Genomic DNA, 23,092 nt, shown 5'->3' with positions numbered 1-23,092 from the left:
TTTCCTGTCTCTTAACTCCACCAGTGCAGCAGCAACTAGCTGAGCTGCTTGCGTGCGAGAGCGAGTGTGTGTGTGTGTGTGTGTGTGTGTGTGTGTGTGTAAGCGCGCGCGCGTGTGTGTCTGCGTGCCCAGCTAGGCCAAGCCTGCAAGCTTGCCTGTCACTGGAGAGTTTTAGTTTGCATTCAGAAGAAAGGAGGAGGGGAGATAAGGGGGGAGGAGGAAAGGGGGGAGGGAGGAGGGGGGGCGCAGAGAAGGGAGGGAGAATGTCTTGTTTGTGGCTTGTCAGCAATTGCTTGAGACAAGCTTCCATGTGTGAAAGCTACTTGGCATGAATGCCTGGGCCGTACCAAGTGTCACCGCAGCAAGAGGGGGAGTCAGAAGAAAAACAGATCAGACCAGAGCAGACAATAGGCCCCTAAAGTGTTCCCCCTAAGTTGCTTTGATGTTGTCCTAGTGTCTTGATACCAGGAGGCCAGGGATTGCAGGAAAAGGGTCTTTTTTGTCCTCATTCACTTTCCCCCCTCAGTTTCTGAAATGATTCTCCAGAATTTCTCCTCATAAAAAAGGTAAGAGCCCTAACAATTCCTTCTTCTGTGGCAGGCTTGTTCGACTGTGCTGGAAGTGGGAGTCTCATTCCTGCGCTGCTCAGGAGGAGCGCTGGGGTCCTGCGATTGGAGCTCTCCTGCGTTGCCCCTGGAAGTCTTTAAAGGCGCCCGGGGCTGGGGATGGCCTCTCTTTGGAGGGAACCCCAGTAACACGATCTGTGCATCTGGGTTGGTGGGGGAGAAGGGGTGGATGGCGAGGGGTGGGAGGAGGGTGTGAGGGTAGAGGGTGTGAGGGAGGAAAAAAAAGAGAGAAGGGAAGAGCCCTCGTTCAGAGAAGCCCCAGCCCGGAGCCCAAGGAGGCCTTGCGAGCTCGGATCTGTGCGTTCCCAGGCTGAGCAAGAGCTAGCTGGGGCTCTGCCGAGTTACTGCGGAGACTGCACCGAGCTTTGTGTATGCGTGTGCGCCTGTGGGTCTCTGTGTGCTTGTGGACTTCCCACACACCGCCCTGGCGTGCCTTGCTGTGAAGGGAGGTCCCCCAAACCTTTTCACCCGAACCTAGACTCTCCAAGGAAGAGCGGCATGGCAGGCAAGAAGGGAGTGCGAGAGAACTCTGTCACCAGACAATTCAGAAACTTTTCCAGTCTCAGGGATTTCTCCGGTGGTAGATAACGTAAAGGAGTTGTGGGGTGTCCGGTGCCTCAGTTTCCCCACCCGTAAGATCCAGATGGCTAATTGGGGATGCTGCATGCCTCCCAGAGATTTAGCCAAACAGAACAGATTACTGTGTCTAAACGCTTGGAGAAATCGTCAAGCTAGAAATGCTGTGCAATCACAAAGTAGGAGTGTTATCATTATTCTTGATCATCATCATCATGATAATAAAACCATCATTAAAGACACCCCGAGACAAATAGACCCGGGAGCACAGATCAAGTGTCTGAGCTTTTCTCAGGAAACAAAAAGCCTTTTTCCACCTGTTGGCTTCTGTCCTTTTCTCTTGTGTCTTTTCCTTAGATTTATTGGCTGATTTGTAAAGAGAATAGGGTGGGAGGGGTTGGGTTTTCCCCTTTCCTCCTCCCTTGTACATATATTTTTTAAAAAGAAGGTCAATGTAAGATGCTTGAGAGAGAAAATGTGCCTCCTGCTATAGTAGTTTATACAAGACCTTGTGTTTTCTGGTGCTGGCGGGGCATGTAGACTCATCTGCAAACTCTACCTTCGAGGTTAAAGATTTTTATTGTGGCTTTTAGAGATTAAATGAGATTTATTTACAGTTGCTATTTATCAGAGAGTAAATATCTAAACTGTATTTGAGAGTAACAGTGTGAAGGCTGTTGACTCACTGGTGGTTTTGTGGATAAAAAAGAAAAAGCCTTTTGCTTTTTAAAGTGACATCTAAGAGGTAGAGGTAGAAGGCTAAAATCAGTTCCTGATATTCATCTTTAAAATTTTTTAAAGAAATGATGTCTGCTTATTTTCTTGAATTTGTGTATTTCCTTTCTCCTGTTCTTACACAGTAATTGTTTTCAAGGCTCTCCGTTGTAGCTTTCTTAATTCTCTGGGGAGAATTTCTCTTTCTTACCTAATTCTAGGTTTTCTGTGACTCTACTACTTGCCCCCCAAAATCTGTGAAAATCTGGGAGGCTGTGCTGCCTTCCATTCTAATTGCAAATGTTTACCAGACGGACCCTGTGTGAAAGCTGGAGATGGAAGCAAAGGGCCAGCCCTGGTTGAGAGTATTTATATTTTTCCATCAGAGGCTTGGTGAATCTGACTTCTGGGTGTGGGAAAGCATGAAGGAAAGATATTAACTGGCCTGGGTCTGGCAAGAAGGGCCTTGCAACTCCACATTTAATGTTTTATTGAAATAGAGCTGTACTTCATATCTGGTAACTTAATTGTTTTCTACTTTGTAGGCAGAAGAGCCTTGCCATGGTTTGTCTCTGGCAAGATTTCAGGGTTGATGCCTTCCTAAAATGTTAGAATTTCAGAACTGGAAGTGAAACGAAAGGTTATTCATCGTGTTTCAGATGAGGACGCTAAGATAAGCAGTGCTCTGAGAGGGGGTCAATGAAGTGTGGTAGTATAAGATTACACCCTGGGATTCAGAGTGTCCGAGGGTCCCACCCTACCTCACCTCCGCACTTGAATTTACATACTCCAGCCCTTGAGACAGCCAAAGAAACGCACCTAATGGGATTATAGTACATTCGTTCTGCCCTGCTCATGCATGAGAAGGCACGAACATCACACGTGTCACAATATGAATTTGCATGCATCTATTCGTGCATCCATTTGTACAGTCATGTAATCTTTTTTTAGGCATTTGCTGGGCATTGAGGATGTAGGAAAGAACAAGGCAGATGTGACCCCTGCCCTCAAAGAGTTTCCCATCTCAGTGGTTTGACTGATGTTAATCTCATAGTTACATAAATCAGTCATCATAATATTGATAATTTGTATTGAACAACATGCAGATCCTATAAGGCAGTGCATAAACTTGCATAAGTTATTGAACAAAAGTCCATAACAAGACATGAACTAACTGTCCTGTTTCTCTTTGTGGCTGAATTCCCTTGCCCCAGCCCGCCGCCATTCCACCAGTGGCATTCCTACTTACCCAAGAGCCCAGAGTTTCCAGACTGTAGAAAATTCTTTCTCTTTCTTGGCACACAGTCCAGTAGACACACCAATAATATCTGCTAGCCTTTTACACTTGTACTACTAAATAACTTCACACTTGTGAGTCGGCCTATATAACTGTCATATATCTAGTTAATTCACATTAGCTGTAGCCTCTGCGTTGTGTTAAACCCTAATGGGTGTTGGAGGACACCTGTGCTCTGTGAGGTTCTTCCCTCACTCTATTTACTCCATAGCTAGTCCAGTTGATACTAAATACTTAGCTGCAGGAAACTCCACCATTATCACTGTCATCTTGGGATTCCAAAGACAATAAGGATGGTGAAATGACATTTCCCACCCCTCCCAACAAGGACACATATCTCTTTATAAAGGGGTGATAATCCAAAAAAAAACCTATTCAGCTGCTCCCATTTTGGTTAGATTATTAAAATCCTTCAGGTTTGATGATATCAAAGGTAAACTCATCTTCTTTTCTTCTCTCCTATTTGTGGTCTTCCTCAGAGAGAATTTATGGCTGAAATGCCAGTCATTTCCATGGAGGCAGATTTGTTTTAATGACTGTATCACCGTTTTCCACATTGTGTCTTTCTCTATTACTCAAAGGAGTTTTGTCTTCAGTGTTGTCAATCCATCGTTCTTTCTTTCTTTCTTTTTTAGATTCATTTAGTAGTTTAAAAGAAGACAGACATGCCCACCCACACATTAATCATAGGTTTGGTGCCTATACTTTAGGAACCCACACGTGTGGTTAAGTCACGTGATGAGCAAAATAAGAGTCGTCTCTATGCACCCAAACGTTGTTACGCAGGTACGCAGCTTGCCCACGTTGTAGCAATGTATGTTTGTAGACCAAATGTGAGCTGTGGCCTGTGGTCTGAATTTGGCACATGCAGCCTGTACCATCTATGGGCACCATGGCCTGCATTTGCAAGTCTTTGATCACATCTGCCACAGTTTCTCCCCCCAACTGTTTTACTCCCTGGGGAGCTGCCTCTGGGGGAGGCAATCCGAATTGGCATTAGGAAAGCCATCCAGGGAGACGAGAGATGTAATCTGAGTGGGGGTTTGAGGAAGTGAATAAAACAACGATCTGGGGGTGGGAAGCAGATTTAACAGGACTGGGGAGCTAGACAGCAATGATCCAGGTCAACCTTAATACTGGAGGGATAAAATGGAAGACTGGGATGACATTTAAAGGTGCGGTATGTGAGTACCATGATAAACGAAAATGCTAGAGCCTCTATTACTGAAGAGGAAAATCAACATGACATGCAGGACACCCCCCAAACTCATTAGCTAAAAATACTGCTTTTGCATGTAGTTTTATTGAAGGGGGTTATGTGTAACACCACCCATACCCCACTACCGAGAGACATAGAAGATGGAAAATGAAAATTTTCTTCACTGCTTTTAAGCCTTGACATTTTAATGCACTCTAATATAATATCTGTTTAGTCCTCTCTTAAAACAGCCCTGCGAATTAAGTAACTTTGTTATCCTTCTGTTACGTTTGAGTAAGGTTATGTGACTTGCCCAAGGACTCACAAGAAAATAAGAGGCAAGGTGGCTAGCTGATTAAATCTTGCTCTGCCAAATCCCTGCAAGAGACATAAAGCTGAGAACTGAGGCAATCACTGTGTTATTCAGGTCAAAGATACTGTGTTCATATGGCATTAAAATTATTGCCTTAGTTTTGGCCCTTTTTAAAAAACGGCTAAAATATATAGTGCCAGTCTAAAAAGAGATCCCCAGTTCTAACTTAATAATTACATGTGTTTTTTTGTTTGTTTGTTTTTACAAAGTACATTGGACCAGTTTCCAGTTTTGGTTTTGGTTTTGCCAGTTCACAGCCTAAGACTTCCCACTCTACTTCTCTGAACCTCATTTAGAATGAGAGACTTGGACTAATTCATTTTGAAGCTTCCTTCCAATTCTGTTATTCAGTATTTCTTCAATTTCATGAATAGGCACTTCTGCGAATCTGGTTTTTTGGTCACCTTAGATGAGGCTCAGTTCAAGAACTAAGTTACCAAAGGGGAAATGTCATGGGTTTTGTGAATATATAGGATTCATTCCTAAGCATCCACCATATGAACTGTGTTGATATTTTGAAGTGACAGGTACAATAGGAAAAAGTGAGATTTTTAATCTGTAAATTGTAAGAGAATTTGCCAGTCAGCATACAAGGCACATGTGCAAGGAGACTAAAGAACCATTTTTCAAAAGAACGGGCTGTTCTGAATGCATGTCTTTCTGTATAATAAGTATGAATTTAAAATGGACAGGCACTGGATACCTCTCTTAGCTTTGCCATTCTCATATGCTTTTTCATAGAAATCGTGCTATTCCTTTTTGTATTATGCTCACATGTTGTTTCGAGGATGCAAAGGGCCAGTTTAAGCAACTGTAGTGCTGATAATACAGGCTATGTGTTTAACACTGTGCTTTTGGAGATCACAGGATATTGACTGTCTTTATGATATGCAACTCCTGGAGGATATTGTTGAAGATATGCTGGTATGTTATACACACACACACACACACACACACACACACACATATACATATGCATGTGTGAAAATTATACCTTGAGCCTCTTGAGCAATAAATTTTCTCTAAAATGTGGCTAAGGCTAGAGCAGAGAGGGTAGAGAGTGAATGATGTTTTCATTATTCATGTTTTCTATGAGTAATTCCAAGCGCTATTCATTAGAAATTGGTTCAATGTTTGAAAACATATAATTTTTAAATTTTACTTGGTATCTCTTACTGCAATTTTCAGGACTCCAGTGTAAGTTCTTCTACCATGTTAAAGGAATTATCTTCTGCTTGTAGTAAAGAAGACCAATTGGAGGCTACTTTGACTGTTAGTAAACAACTGACTCTCTTTGGATTGGTCTTAAGTTTTACCATCTGAAAAAAAAAAATAGTATGTGAGATATAATTTCTTTAAAACTGGGAAAGGTTTTTTGAAACCCATTCTTTGACCTACACTGTTCCTTTATTCTGGGTTGCTTAAAATTCCTAACATTTGCTGTCTTGCATAACTTTGTAACAATCCAGAAAAGTAGATAATAAGAGAAACTTATTAACTTCAAAGATAGAAAAACAGGGATAGGTTAAATGGACATACTATAGCAAACTCTATAGAAATTTGCAAAATGTTTATCATTGAATGCAAAACACTGTAAAGGAAAAGAAAAGCATACTCTATGTATTATTGTTGCCAATCTAATTTTTGATCACCTAAATAATTGTCAAAAGTATTTTATTCACTTAAAGTTTCAGAATGGCTCTGGTCTAAAGCTTTGGAGAGCTTTAGTAATTTCCATAAAAGCCATAATCTATAAATACACAGACTTGAAATTACCATTAATGGCAGTTGAAAGGAGCTGAGCTATCATTTGCTCAGAAGAGAAACTTTGAGGTAGCTTTGTCTTGTCTCATACTGGATATATTGGGCTTTCTATTATCCTTTGGGCTTGTGTAGTTGGTTTATGTTTAAGGAGAAAAATTTTGTGGACATGAGACATTTTGAATGAGGGCCAAGAGTGTACTTCCTCTAAGGATACCTGGGTTGGTAGTTAACTGCATTGAAGCCTACGACACACTGGGGTTTTAAGGCAACCATAGTCTAAGACATGCAGCAACCAGGCTGCTGCCTCTTCCTGGAACTTTCTCCTGCCTCATCTCTGCCAAGCCAACTCCCACTGCTCCTTCAAAACTCATCCTGGGCATTTCCTCTGGGAAGCTTTCTGGATCCAAACCTCCCCATCCCTGCTCCACCACCTCCTGGGTTGGGTGTGCACTTGTGTGGCCGTTATCACAGTGCACTGGGATTGTCAGCCTCCTGCTCTGACCCTCTCAAGGAGTGGGACTGTCTTTAGTTGTTGTACCCCTAAAGTGCCTAGCACAGGGTAGAATGGAGAAGGTGGTCAATAAATGCTGTTGAATGAACAAACAGTTGACATTGACATACAACTTATTAATAAAATTAGCTAAATTCAAAAAGAATGACAGGTAACAATCTTAAATTACACAACCTTATGTCCCACATTAAAAAATGAAAATTTCTTATATTAGGGTATTCACTCTTCTCCCCCATTGCAAAAATAAATTATATATTCATAGAAAAGTATTTTATGTATCTATGAACCCCACTTTTCTTTTGTGCCCAGCTTTTTTCCTCTAAAGCTCCTGTGTGTCATGTTTCCCATTCTTAGGCTTTGTGGTTTCTTACTAAGAGTTTGCTTTTTATTTTTCGTCAAAGATGCACAGATTATAAATAAATTGGCAGAGGTTGCCTGTCTTACTGGCTAGCAGAACTATTTAGTGATATTTAAGTAGTAGTTAAAGAGGAGTTATTTCTTATTTCAGAAACAGGGAAAATAAGGAGGTCTTTGAGAAAGTCTGCACAATCAGAGGGCAGTAAGGTGGATTCTTGTCTTCCAGGAATCTACAATTGTGACCCATTTGAGACAGAGAAGAGGACAATGCAATTTAACATTCATCTTCTAAAAATGATTTTAGGTGCTGAGCCCTCTAGAAAAAGGCCTTCTGATTGCAAAGAACTGACTCACTCAAGTTTTCTCAAGAAAAGGGCATTCACTGTGAGGATGCTCACAGATGGAACCTGGAACCAGGATCGGAAACCCTTCAGGTACTGAGGCAACTTTAGGGACAACCTCCTCTCTTGTGTCACTCTCTTTCTCTCACTGTGCCTTCCCTTTACTCAGGCTCCGTTTGCTACCCACTAGTCTAGCCTTCTAGTTTTATTCTGGATAAACACTTTCAACCTCATAGCTTTTTTTTTACACATAGCTATTGCTTCTTTATAACTCTGACTTGTCAAGATGCCCAGGCCCAGAACTCTACTTCTCCACCCTATCCCCTTCAGGCTCTGCCTCCTCCTTATATTCTTTCAGCTGTGGTTTCCTCTGATAATTGCTTCACTCTCTCAGAATTCCCTAACTCAGATTCCCAAGAAAGAATCCAATTACTCCAGCTCATCTTTTCATTGCCGTGTCTTATAGATCCCTAGCTGGCCTATGGTTGGGTTGCCTGAGGGTCAGAAGCTCACTTCCGGTAGTCCAGGAGATTGTGGCAGAGGGAGGTGGGCAGGGGGTGGGGTTTGTCTTGATGTGAAACAGGGTTGCCTTTTTGTAGGGCTATGGAAGTTCCATCTGCCATTCCATGTAGCTGGCAATGAATATATTTGACATTTCTAATATAAGTCCATTACAGACGTCTATGAAATTAAATATAACCAAATGACTAAAAATTAAAATCTTTTATGGATGACAATTAGAATAACTGAGGTAAGGAGACCCTGGGAACAATTAGTAAATTTATAACCAGGAAAGAAATTGGGAGAGGGAAGTGATTAGAGTTAGTTCTTCGATGAGTGACATCATCCCATGCATTTATTAAAAGGCAAGAGTAGGTGAATAGTGAGAGTGGGAATGTGTTGATACGCATCCCAGAGGCTAGTTTAAAAGGCAAACATAATCCTAGAATTGGAGACCAGGGAGAGAATAAACAGGAACACAAAGCTCCTGCGGGAGCTTCTGCTTGTACTTTCTTCCTATATTACTTTCCTGTACTATACTTGGACCCTCTTATCTGTAGCTTCTGGAACAAACTGTCACTAACTAGTTATGTGACCTTGGGTTGGTTATTTTTTCTCTCTGGAACTCAATTTACTCATCTGAAAAACAAGGATAATGATTATTATTCCAACAGCTTGTTAATAAGAATTGGATGGGAAACAATATTTAAAGTGACTGATACATATTGCCTGGTTCACAATAGGTGCTCAGTCGATTGTAGCAATTATTCTAGACATGGAAAGTGAGGAAACATTGACAGAAAATGTGCTGGGTAAAATTTCACTTGTTATATTATTTATTCCTTATAACAATTTTGAGAGACTTATTGTTTTCTACTTTATGAATGAGGATACAATAACAATACTTAACTGAGTATTTGTTTGCTATGTGCCAAGCACTGAGGTAAACCCCTTCATGCATGATGTTATTAATATCTTAATCTCACAGCTCAGGAAACTGAGGTCTAGTGGGTTTCACTTACACAACTGGTAAGTCACAATCAGGGTTTGAGTGACAGTCTGACTGAACCTAGGTTAGTCTGGCTCCAAAGGTTTGCTAAGTGACAGAGTCAAGATTCAGGTCTTTTTAAGAGTAGTACTTCCTCAATTCACTTACAGAAATACATGTTGATCGAATGAAGGGCAGTGGTAGGCACACACTTATACGGATGCTGCATCTGAATCTCAGTGCCATGATTAAACAGATAAGGGCAGGTTTTGGAAAGGGAAAGAGGAAAAAAAAATTAATGATTAAAATATGTCAAAATAAGATGCCTGAGACCTGATGAAGTCATTTAATAAACATGCGTTGACTATCTACTGCCTATCAGGCAATGAAAAGTGAGCTTGGCATTGTGGGGAATACAAAATGAGTAATGCTGAACCCCTGCCTTGAAGATGCTTTCATTCTGGTATAAAGAGACAGACAACTAATTATAAATCATACAGCAGTGGATCAAAGACCTTTGGTAGTTCAGGGAGAGAACAATTAATTTGGTGTTGAAGGAAATGGTGACGGAAGGAACTGGGAAAGGCTTCATGCAGGAGATGACATTTGGAATGCTTTTCTAAAAGGTGATTTAAAGTAGCTAACTCCTGAGGTAAGACATTGACAAATAATAGTGTTTGCAAAGATTAGGTTCTTTGAGTGAAAATGGAGAAAATGTCTACTCTTACTAATTATAACAATATTTTGGCATTTTCCTGGTCTGCGCTAAACAGATTTCTATTGAAGGAATCAGAAAATGGAGTGCTCTGTTCTTTTTTAAGTTAGGGATCTAGCAATTCAGTAAGGGTCTGCAAATTTCCAGAGTGGCCAGATGGTACTCTAGTATTAATACTTTGCTGTATTAGTTGCTACTGAGTAAGTACTAAGGTCCTGGCATATGGGTCATTTAACTGTCTATTCCTTGATTAGAAGTTTTGATCTGTAGTTGGGGAATTACTAATTTTCCTTACAGTCCATACCAGATTTTCTGGATTTTGTTTTTTCTGTTATTTGAGACAGTCCTTACTTAAAACATTCTGTCTTGTCCCTGTATGTATGTTTATGATAGGTTGTCTTTGTGTTCGGATTGTTGGTTCAGGTTATTTTTCCCTGCTGGGTATATATCAAATAAAGTTTCCATGTCCTAATCTGTTTAAAGAGGCCAGGTAGACATCTGCTGCACATGAACTTCATCCACTTGCAGTGAGGATGTGTAGTCATCTCATCACACTGGTCTTTACCCTGTAAGAGAGAAGCCCGGCTAAGACCTCTTGTTTTGGTTTGACTTCGTTCTTTGTTCAATTCCTCTTTTCCCAAGTTCTGTGGATTGGCATTATGTTCATCCATCCTTCAAGGCCTAGATCAAATGTACTTTCTTCACAAACTTTCCTGGTTCCAGCCCCACTGTTTCCATATTACCTTGCGCTTTTCTTAGAATGATCATAATAGTTATAGGTGTTCACTATCACAAATCCCTTAAAAGGTGATGAACAAGAAAGGAGAGATCCAAGTTCTAGTCACCAGTGCATCCCTCAGAGCACTCAACAGGGTCCCTGTCTACCAGTGGTTGGTCCTCAGAGATGTTTACTTACTGAACTGAATTGAATTAGCTTTGTTGGATTGGCTTTGAGTATGGTAACCTTATTGTCTGAGCCCCAAATCCCTTTTGGAAAAGAAACTTTGCTTAAAAAAAAAAGTTTCTTAACTGATTTTAGCATGAAAAATACCATTTAATATAAGCAATAATTGTAGCTATTATTAATAAACATCATTAAAGTAGTGTAAGCTAATAGAACTGCTTCCTTTGCTTGCTTTTGCTAGTAGAGTGGGCAGGCTCGATAATCTAACTGGTCTTTTCCATCTCTAATTCCATGATTTTTTTAAATTTTATGTAGACAAGTGCAAGCTAATGTATACTGGAAGGAACAATTGAAACAGCTCGTACTCACTGATGGGCTCTGAATTACTCCACTTGCAAGTGCTCAGGAAAAAGATCTTGGATTCATTGTGGATTGCTCAATGGAGACATCTGCTCACTGTGCAGTGACAGTCAGAAGAATGAATGAGATATAATAGGCTGTATTAACTTTGAGAATGGGATAAAGAATAATGCAGAAAATAATATAGTGCACATAATTTGGCATTGACTATTTCTATAATTACAATAAAACATTTTAATGATATACATTGATGTTATGACTTCACCTTAAAATCAGAATTTGGCACTGGGTCCTTTCATTTCTAAGAAAACAAAGCAGAAATACAAAGGATGCAGAGAAAAACAACAGACAGTCTCTAAGACATGCAAGGGATTTGCCTGTAATGAGAAACTGAAAAGACAAGGACGTTTTAATTTGGGCAAAGGGAAAAAAAATTACAGGGTATAAATTTATTTAAAATTAATGAAAGTTTCAGAAAATGGCTAGAGCTAGCTTCTGATTATCCTTGGTAATGGAGGTCAGAGATAGGCAGGATAATTGAAATCCCTGATAATCTCCAACCTCATTTTAGCTATTAGTCGCAGCATCCTGTCCTACCAAAAGTTTTAACAGATATACAAATACAAGACACAGCATACCAAGGTTTTTGAACTAAACAGAACATGAGAAAGGCATCCTGGGGTATTGGAAGCACACACAACTTAGAATAAGGTGATGTGGGTTCTAGTCCTGCTTCCTGTCTATTGTCTATATGACCTTGAGCAATGTGCTTAACTTCTCTGAGGCCCAGTTCATTCATGTGTAAAATGGAGATAATAGCAATACTTATTTTATGGTTTGCTGTGAAAACTAAATGAGTTAATTGAAAGTGGCTGGTGAGCTGTGTTGTGTGATTCGAGTGCTGGTTGTTGAGACTTGCCTGCTTTCCTGTCCAACATGCTGACCTCGGGACCATGTGGCCTCCAGCCACACCTTCCCTTCTCTTGAATCTCCTACTTCTTGAGTTCATAGAAGATTGTAGAAGAGGTGTGAAACATTTCCTTCATTTCCAGAATCAGCCACAGCATGCCTACTTCCTTGCTTTCTGAAATCCTTAAAATAATTTTGCTTAAGTTTTCATTAAGACAAGGTTATTGAAAAGTTATCTCTTTTAATCTTTACAATATTCCTTGGAGGTGGGTACTGCTTTTTTCCTCATCTTACAAATGAAAACAGCAAAGTGTAGACCACATCCTTAAGGACATATAGTAATGGCAGGATAGAGTCAAACTGATACTGTCTCGTCTCTGAGTTGACCTACAAAGTCTAGAAAATTGAGCTATGTACTCATACTGACCTCTCTGCTGAAAGTGACTGCCTTTCCTTATTTCCCTAGGAACTCCTACTCTATCCTTCGGCACGTAATTCAGGGCTCCCCCCTCTGTGGAGCTTGTTGCTGAGTCCTTTCTTCCCCTGGAAGAGGTCACCTTATCTACCTTGGCACTCTATATTTCCTGTATTGTATCTCCCAACACATTATTATAACAGTAGAAACCCTTATATCTTACTCCACTAATAGTTGGTCTCTTAGTTGAACAAAGTTAAAGCAGGAATCAAACGAAATGAAAAAATCATTCCTTAAGTCTTTATTTTGACTTAAAACATCCCTCAGACTTTTGATGTAGGGCTAAGAACTCATCTTTGAGTTTAGGGCTTCCCATCAGAGCTCTGTGTCCTGTTTCTTTTATAAACCACACCTCTTTTCTTAGACGTTTTGTGTCTTGTTTTCTTTAAAGTGAAGCAAGATCTTAAAGACATTTGTGAAGCAATCAGATTTTTCCAGATTTAATGATGTTTTACAGTTGGCTCTCCCATGCCTGTGGACAGTAAATCTTTTTTAACTACTCACCTTTCAAGTGCCTTTCCCAAACCTTAAACTTAGATCTCGTAGGAACTACTTATCTCTTTTGAACTCATATTTCATTAGTTTAAGTAAATTTAATTAAAGAATGTAACTACAATAATAATAATAAGTAGCACAGGTAAGTTTGAGAACAAACACACTGACTCTTGGTAAGCATACAACCCTACTAGTGGGAGCAGCAGAGTGCAAACATCCTACTACTAATCAGAATATTGTGGGAACCATAGATTAATCAGTTAGGTGTAGGTCACTTAAGAGAGTCCCTCTTCAGTATGACTTCTGTTACATGTCTCTTCCCTAGAAAATGAATGACTTGAGAGTCTAGCTTTATTTTGTAGTTAGTCCCGAACCTAATACGATGATGGGTTTATAGTAGGCTGTAAATAGATATTGACCAACTAGCTAACTGACCATACCTACAGAAACAAAACTCAGCTTTGCCACTGTACCTCCTCTGGTGGGAGTATTAAGTAGCAATCCACTGTCCATAAGTTGGATTAAAGAGAAAGAGAAAAAGCTAGCAAATGAATTTCTACTATTGTAATAAGATAAGATGATACATGCAATTAAATCATTAAAAAATATAAAGTAGCTGTGAAAAGTGCATTTTGTGTTATATATAATTAACCTGGGCACCTCACTGGCACAAAATAACAGTGACGCAACATGCTTGGTAACACTTTATAAAAGATTAGTTATATTCTTACATGAGAAAAAATCTACGCTCATAACCACAGTATCTGACTATAATAAATATCTGGTGATTATGTTCAGGGCCAGCCAGATCAAGAAAAAATTTCCCTTCCTGATATATCCTTGCAACGTTGAGGATATTAAATGCTTCTTGTAACAAAGTAAAGCACCTTGAATTGAGCACTGGAGGAGGAAAGAAGTCAGAGCTGAAGGATATTAAACTTGACAAAGACATTGTGGTAAGCGATTGTTTGGAAGACGGGGGTAGAGTGTTGGTGATGACAGGGATATTCTCTTTCCTAAGATAAAGCTGGCAAAACCATTTAACCCTGCTCTCAATATATGGATTTCAATTTGAATGAAAATATACTGAGCAAGCAGAGTTAGAAAGTTACAGAAACCCTCAAGTTTACACATCAAGAGGAAATGAGTTGAAAATCAGATCCCATAGAATGGAAGTAATCCTCCATAGGATCTGGTCTGAACTTTCTCATTAATTTTCCATATTGGGAATCTGTAGGCCAGCCCCAATTATTAATTCGTGTCCTCATGAGCTTGTGAAGCAGTTGTCTAAGAAAGGAAGAATGGAATTTAACATTGTATGGAGAACTTGTGTGCCAGACATTATGCTAAGTGTTTAAAATATGTTAGCATATTCCTTTGAATATAAGTTGCCATTGCTTGGAAGACCTGCCACTATGAAAGAAGAAACAATGCCAATTAAACTATAACACATCATCAATGTTAAGATGCCTCTCAATTTTATAACTATTGAAATGTGAAAAAAATACGCATCTTAGAAACAGCGATATGGTATCTCATTTAATCCTCCCAACAACCTTTAAGTATTATTATTGACAGGTGAAGAAAGGAAGGCTCAGAGAAATGAAGTAATTTGCTTGAAGTCAAAGAGAAGATAAGTGTCACAGCTAGGGTTATCCCAAATTGCTCCATCTCCAAATCCAGGGCCCTTTCTATAGCACCATGCTGCTGATTAAAACCAGTTCTTACTCAGGACTAAGAGATTTTTAAAAATAAACAATAAAAATATTGTATTCCCATTGAAAGCTTTTACATTTGGACCTATCTCCCAAAGACTCTTCCTCAGGGGAAAACTGTGACTGACACTGAGAGTCAATGACAGTCATGGATTTTTAAGGGTGGAAGGAAAATTTGAATTTCTCTGGTCCATTCTCCCTTCTGGTGTTTGAATCTTTCTGCTTCTATTTCAAAATTCATTTTGTCACAATTGGCATTTTGAGAATTTTTTTTTTTGCATTTGATTGTTATCTCTCCTAATTTTGTGACATCTACAAATGAGATTTTTTAAAATTGTTTTCTGTAGCTTTAAGTATGTCTTTGCTATAACAATTGAACAGGATAGGGACACAGGCAGAGCCCTTTGGGTGGTCAGAAGAAATATAAGAAATCTCTTAGTTGATCAGTTACTGTGCCAGTTTGAATGTATTATGTCCCCCAGAAAAAGCCATATTCTTTGATGCAGTCTTGTGGGGCAGACGTTTTGGTGCTGATTAGATTTGCATGGAAATGCGCCCCACCCAACTGTAGGTGATATTTCCATGGAGGTGTGGCCCCACCCATTCAGGGTGGGCCTTGATCAGTGGAGCCATATAAATGAGCTGATGGGCAGAGGGAACTCAGTGCAGCTGTGAGTGACATTTTGAAGAGGAGCTACAGCCAAGAGGGACACTTTGAAGAAAGCACAGGAGCTGCAGATAAGAGACAGTTTGAAGACAACCATTGAAAGCAGACTCTTGCTCTGGAGAAGCTAAGAGAGGACAAATACCCCAAGTGACTAAGAGTGACATTTTTGAGGAACTGCAGCCTAGAGAGGAACGTCCTGGGAGAAAGCCATTTTGAAACTAGAACAGTTACCAACCTCCTGTATTTCTGTGTTTTATCTATAAGAATATCAGGTGCTTTACATATACCATCCCATTTAACCTATGCAAAACCTCCACCTACGAGGTTCCTGTTTTACAGTTAAGCAAACCTAGCCTCAGAAGGCTTAAGTAGCTTGCCCAGGATTACCCTTTTTGTTAGAACCAGACCCAGGATTTGCACCCAAATTTTCACATCCTTTCCAGTCTACCATTCCTGTACCCATTGTAAATTACCGTGCCGAGATCCAGAGATGGTATTTTTACCTCAGTTTCCTGAACTACACAAGAGCACTTCTGACTTCAAGGAGCCAAATGTCTAATAGAAATGCACTATCTTACACCCTCCCTTAAAGAAACTACAAGCAAGAGAATGGATAGCTCTCCCCTCTCTAAGGATAGAACTCATACCCTTATCTTCCCACTGACCTCTCTTAAAAGTAAATACAAAAGCAGCGGTTGAAAAAGAAGATCCTTTCCTGGACTCTCTGGACAATGGACCTCTCCGGGTCTTTAATGCCAAGAACTAGGACCTAGAGAAACAGAATTTTAAGAAGCTGATAAAAAGAGGGTCATGTTCCTTAGACTCTTGGTAATAAAGTCTCATACTCATGCACATATTGTAACAAACAGAGTTAGAAAGACTTACTTTTACTCCCTTCCCCAAGGATGTGCTAATAGGACTTCATATTTCAGAATAAATAACTGTCTTAAAGTCAATTAAAAAAAAAAAGAACTAAGTGTTGTAGAGAACCATCCCAGCTACTCAAAGAATAGCTGCTATCTCATTTGTTGGTAGGCAAGTAGGTGGATGGCATGAACGGGATTCATGAGGGGTGGCAGCCCACAGTGAGGTAAGTTGAGCTCTGAGGAGGTACCATCTGGATGGGTTTCTCTCTTGCACAGGGATTAATCTTTGGCATATCCCTTAATCTTCCAGGACCAGACTCTTTATTAAAAAGGAATAAAAACAAAGCACCCTTGTTTCATGGGCGCTTCAAGATTCTCAGCCATAATTAATAACAGATGGTTTGCAATGAAATAATGTACTAAAAGTTTGTGTAATTTAAATAACAACAGGGACATTGAGTTACCCTCTTTTTCATAAAGAGAGTCAAGGTCAGTGCATGAAACAAAAGGGAGCAAATGAGGAAACTTTGCCATGTTGTACCTATTTGCTACCGAAATGAAGCCTTCACTCAGTGAGGAAGTTCATTCAGCACCTTTTTCCAAAGCAAAGTCACTTAAAATAAATGAACTCGCCAACACAATTGATTGAGGTAAACCCCAACACGCTAATTCAATCATTCTGGAATGCTAATATAGTACAGTGAAAAATTAGGGAATTAGCTGAAACTTTTATCTTTTTTTCTGAAAAGGAACCGCTGAACTCAAAATTAATTGCTAAGGGAAATGGTTTTACATTATTTCCCATAAACCTACCTTGGGGATTGAAGGACTGTGGGTAGTGGGGAGCCACAGACATAGAATCTATGTCCTAGGGCGCTGTTAACACAGTGCATAATTTTCAGCAACTCTCAAGTGACTTTTTCTGACAGCCATTCCATGTAAAACAATGGAAACCTATTTCCATGCTTATTTGTGTTTCCTGGGAGTCCTTAAATGCTGTTGTAAAGATTAAAGGGCTAGACCCTTCTTATTCCCTCTTGTGATTATTCATAATTTTCTAAAATCATCTTATTGAGCAACACAGCCCAAAGATGAATTTCTGAGTCTATTCATTCATTTGTTCATTCATTCATTCAACAACTATTTTTCAAGTATCTTCTGCATGCCGTGTTCTGTGCTAGGTGCTAACAGGCACAAAAAATAGGATAAGATTCTGTTCCCATTTTCAAGGAACTAATAATTTGTAGGGGAGTAAGACATGTACACAGATAACTGTAATACAAAGAAGAATATAATGAATGCTTTAAGGTTCAGACAGAGTCCTGTGGGAGGTTTGGATCTAGCCAGGAAGAGCAGAGAAAGCTTCATGGACATTGTATCATTAGACTCCAGGACTTGAACAACATAGAATTGCATCAATTCAGACCCAGGATGGCTTAAATAAGAGCAAGTCATGTTCCTAGAGGAGCAAGTAGACCAGTTTTTCCAGAGCATAGGGTGAGTGTAGGCAGGTATGGAGAGAAGAGAGAGCAGTTCAGGATGCAAAGTGGAGGGTCTTACACATGGGGTTAGAAAATTATGTTTTAGTTTCTTAGGCAGTGGGGAGCCATTGAAAGTTCTGATCAGGAGAGTGACATAAACAGCTCTTTACTTTTGGAAGATTTATCCGGCAATAGTGTGTGGGGTGGATTGCAGAAGGGTCAGGCCAGAGTCCGGAAGATAGTTACTGAAGTAATTCAGGTGAGAAGCGGTGAGGACTTGAATTAGGGTGATGACAGTGGAAAGGCAAAGGAAGGGTTGAGCTTGTGAAGCACTGTGGAGAGAGACTTGATAAGATTTGGCAACAGATTGAATGGGAGCAGTAGAGAGCCTCACACATGACTAGATAACTGGCAGAATGACAATACTTGTAAGAGGAAACCTGGTGTATGCACTTCCACACCTGCACTATGTTTTTGGGCTAGGAGATAGCCGGATTAGGAATAATCTTTTTCAAAGTGATCATTTTAAAAGGCAAATCAGATCTCATTGCTCCCCTGCTTAACAGCCTCCAAATGGCTTTCCACTGCATTTAGAATAAAATTCAAACTCCTTCCCATGGCCTAGTATAAGCCCTTGTGATCTGGCCCCTGCTTTTCTCTAACGTCATCTCTTAACACTCTCCTCTGCTCTAGCTGTAGCCACACTGGCCTTATTTCAGTCCCTCAAAGGCACCAAGATCATTTCTGCCTTAGGGGCTTTGCATTTGCTATACCTTCTGTCCAGAACACTCTGCCCTCAGATCTTCATGTGGCTGGCGTTTCCTTGTCAGTCAGGACTCAGCTTAAATGTCATGTCCTCAGAGAGGTCTTCCTTAACAATCAATTACCAGCCACTCTTTGTCACATCAACCTGCATTTTTTTCCCCTTTGCAACATTTACCATAATCTGAAATGATCTTATTTATTTTGTTTGTCTGTTTCCCTCCATCAAAAGTAAGCTCTAAGAGTGTGTCTTGTTCATCACTGTACATCGATGATTAGAACCAAGCCTAGCATATACAAAGTGCTTCTTAAATACTTGTTGAATGAATGAATAAATGAATGAATGTGTTCTCTTTGGGGAACTGTTGGCTTTTTGTGTAGGTGTAACTTTCAGACAGAAATGGACAACAAGAACTTGGATATATAGGGTTAGAGCTTAAGAGAAGACCAGTTTTAACATCTGGCTTATAAGAGATGGAAAGTTGGGACAAAGCATCAGCATTCCTAGGCATTTTTGAGCAAATTCGTCACTTCACTGCTTCTGCTTCTGTCACCCATCCTAACAATGACTTTTAAAACATGCAGTATCCCCACTTCACATGCGTTGTCCATGTGAGTGTCCTTTCTCCTCCGGAACTGTCTACTTGGTAGACTTGAGCACCAATGCTACCTTGTCTGAAATAGTTTTTTGAATTCCTATTGCAGAATTGCCTATAGTATCTGCAGCACCTTAATAATAATGATAAAATATTAATAACTACCATCCACCAAGCACCTGTGCAGGACATGGGGCTGTTTTCACAATTTATCTCATTTAATCCACCATAATCCTGGAAGGTAGGTAAAATGCATCCCATATTTTATAGTTGAGGAAACTGAGGCTCAGAAACATTAATTCCTTGAACAGCGTCAAATCTGAGGTTCACACTCAGTCTGTATGACTCTGAAGCCTGCATGCTTAACCACTTTGCAGCATCCTGTGGCGGAGGAGGGAGAGAGCTTCCTCTTTCTTTAATGTGACTTTTGGAAACAGCCAGAAGCTGTAGAACCAATTCCTGGTTGTGCCACTCAATAGGTATGTGATCTCAGACTAGTAACTTCCTCAACAACAAAAGGATGCTGATAATGCTGTCTCGTATGATTCTGTCAAGTAGAAGCTGTAAAATACCTGGTACGTGCTGGGGACTTAATTTTTCACTCCTTTTCTTTTCTCGTAAGAGACACAGCTAACTCTTTCAGGGCTTGATTGTCTTGTTGGTAGATTATTAAGTCCCTTGCTTTCCTATATTATCATATTTAGGAGTATTCTATAATTTGTTAGCTCTTGCATGATGAAGTTATACAAGGGTTGGGATTGGAGATTGTACTGTCCATAAAGGAATGGAAAAGGAAGTCTGAAATGATTGGTTCAAATTACTGCTACATTATTGTTGGAAATGTCTGACCTGGGGCAAGTATCTGAGTCCCAATTTCCTCATCTGTGAAATGAGATAATAATATTTGCCTTCTACCTCACAGGGTTGTTGTGAGGACCAAATTATAGTCATGAGAGAACCTTGGAGAGCATAAATATCTATATAATTGTAGGGTGCTATTATCTTTGCTATTACTACAAAATGAGAGTATATCCTCCTTTTTTAGAGAGTCTAAAACAATATGGTACTCTATTTGTAAATTGCCTAAATTAAACCTGTGCCTTTCTTTATTCTTCAATTGAAACTGTTCACACAGCACTCCCTTTTATCTTTTATCTTTAAGTGAAGTTGATATCTGCTCTGTCCCATATGGTAGCCACTAAACCTATGTGGCTAAGGGGAAATTAATTGAAATTACATAAAATTTAAAATTCAGCTCTTCAGTCACACTAGCCTTATTTCAAGTGCTCAATAGCCACCTGTAGCTAGTGGCTATCATTTTGGATGGCGCAAATAGAGACCATTTCCATCATTGCAAGAAGTTCTGTTGAACAGTGCTTTGTTGATTTTCTTGAATTCCATTTTTCCATGCTTTCTCACAACTCTATATCCATGATAAGTCCAAGCTAGCTGTTCTTCAGTTAATAATCCAATTATTAAATCATAGGATATCAAGGGTCAAAAGGGTGTTAGCCATTATCTATTCCAACCCCCTAGTTTTTAAAAAAAATTTATTAGAGAAGTTATGGGTTTACAGAACAATCATGCATAAAATACAGGATTCCCATAGACCACCTGTGCCAGATTGGATGTATTATGTCCCCCAAAATGCCATGTTCTTTAGTGCAAGCTTGCAGGGGCAGAGGTATTAGTGTTGATTCCAACCTTGGAATCCTTTGATTGAGCATTTCCCTGGAAATGTGATTCAATTAACTGTGGGCAAGATCTTTGATTGGATAATTTCCATGGAGGTGTTACTCTGTCCATTCAGGGTGGGTCTTGATTATCACTGGAGTCTTATAAAAGAGTTCACAGACAGAAGGAGCTCAGAGCAGCTGGGAGTGACATTTTGGAGAGCAGCTCCGAGAGACATTTTGGAGATGGCAGCTGAATGCAGACCTTTGCTGACATTTTGGAGATGCTAGCCCAGTGTTTGCTCCAGAGAAGCTAAGAGAGGACAAAACGCCCCAAGAGCAACATTTTGAAGAATGCACAAGAGCTGAGAGAGGAGCTGGAACACAATCCTGGATCAGCCCTCCCAGCTAACGGGTTTTCCAGACACAATTGGCCTTCGTTCGGTGAAGGTGTACTCATGTTGATGCCTTAATTTGGACACTTTCATGGCCTTCAGACTGTAAATCTGTAACCAAATAAACCCCCTTTATAAAAACCAGTCCATTTCTGGTATTTTGCATAATGGCAGCATTAGCAAACCAGAACACCACCCTACCTTGCATTAGTACCAACATGCTTTTTATACATGAAAAAAATTTAAGCCCAAAGAGGTAAAATCACTTGCTTAAACCCATACAGATCTTCAGTGGATCTCCACTGTTCTTTTTCCCAATGTAACTATGAACGTAGGAGTAATACAGTAGGTTTATATTCCTCTTGCAGGGCTACTGATGACAATTTCTAACTGATACCATCCATCTCAGAAGAAAATATGCCTGAAACACAACTTACAAATTGCTCGCTATTGTCATTAGGCATTCTTTCTCCTGCCTGGCCAAATGCTGTTGGTGAGACTTCGCCGTGTCACAGTGAAGTCTTCAGTGAAGATGCTGAAAGCTGGACAGCATACCCTTCCAGTGCTGCCTCTTTTAAGTTATAGGCACCCTAGAAGGCTGATGCCTTGGCAAGCAGAGCACTGTGTGATTCAGAATTTAAATAATTTCCCTAGATCAGCTCAACTCCCCTGGGTTTGGCCTCACTTCTTCTTTACACATTTATTTAAATCATGAAATATGGGCTCTTTAAACAAACTGCTAGGGAATTTGAAGTGGAGATTGTTGTTCCCTAGGATTATGTGCAACATGGATGTACAATGCTAAACATAGTTCTTGGTACATAGTAGGTGCCAATTAGATGTTTAATTCCTATCCCTCCAGATCTGCTCACTTCCACTCACTTTACTAGCTGCCAGCCCTTTCCTGGGTAACTAATACAACACTTGCAATTTCCATCTTATAGGTGCTAGAACCACAAATTACTGTTTCTTAACATTGTCATCCCTTTGATTAATCTTCATTGAGAGCCCACAACCAAGGGCCCAGTGTACTAACATTTGAGAAGGCATGGGGAGCATATTTTATAATCTATCATCAAGACAAAGGATCTTTTCTGATTTGCTAATGCTTCCATTATGTAAAATACCAGAAATGGACTGGCTTTTATAAAGGGGGGTTATTTGGTTACAAAGTTACAGTCCTAAGGCCCTAAAAGTGACCAAAGTCATCAACAGTAGGGTAACTTCATTGAAGAACACCGATGGCGTCCGGTAAACCTCTGTCAGCTGGAAAGGCACAGGCACATGGCTGATGTCTGCTCTGGGGTTCTGGTTTCAAAATGGCTTTCTCCCAGGACGTTTCTCTTTAGATGTCTGGGGGTATTCTCTTAGTTTCTCCCAGACAAACTCTGGACTAGTGTTCTAGTTTGCTAATGCTTCCGGAATGCAAAAACACCAGAAATGGATTGGCGTTTATAAAGGGGGTTTATTTGGTTACACAGTTACAGTCTTAAGGCCATAAGGCATCCAAGGTAACACATCAGCAATCAGGTACCTTCACTGGAGGATGGCCAGTGGCACCCAGAAAACCTGTTAGCTGGGAAGGCACGTGGCTAGCATCTGCTCCAAGTTCTGGTTTCAAAATGGCTTTCTCCCAGGATGTTCCTCTCTAGGCCACAACTCCTCTTCAAAATGTCACTCTCAGTTGCTCTTGGGGTGTTTGTCCTCTCTTAGCTTCTCTGGAGCAAGAGTCTGCTTTCAACAGCCATCTTCAAACTGTTTCTCATCTGCAGCTACTCTCTCAGCTTTCTGTGCATTCTTCAAAGTGTCCCTCTTGGCTGTAGCAAGCTCACT

General features: G+C 40.1%; 1 protein-coding gene across 5 annotated transcripts in view; it reads left to right on the top strand.

Moving 5' to 3' along the window:
* The first annotated feature begins 345 nt into the window (after positions 1–345).
* Positions 346–23,092, top strand: part of BCL9 (BCL9 transcription coactivator) — a 92,089-nt gene continuing 69,342 nt past the window's right edge. For 2 of the 5 annotated variants that reach the window (XM_037826206.1, XM_037826201.1), the window contains exons 1-2: positions 346–566; positions 7,721–7,850. The gene's annotated coding sequence lies outside the window, so the exon portion shown is untranslated. Of the gene's footprint in view, positions 567–7,679; positions 7,851–23,092 lie in introns of those variants that run through there. The other 3 variants (XM_037826205.1, XM_037826203.1, XM_037826202.1) reach the window with 2 other exon arrangements.

The sequence above is a fragment of the Choloepus didactylus genome, chromosome 2, assembly GCF_015220235.1.
Source record: "Choloepus didactylus isolate mChoDid1 chromosome 2, mChoDid1.pri, whole genome shotgun sequence".
NCBI classification, from domain to species: Eukaryota; Metazoa; Chordata; class Mammalia; order Pilosa; family Megalonychidae; genus Choloepus; species Choloepus didactylus.
The sequence above is the reverse complement of the archived record's forward strand: the minus strand, read 5'-3'. Positions and strand labels throughout refer to the sequence as shown.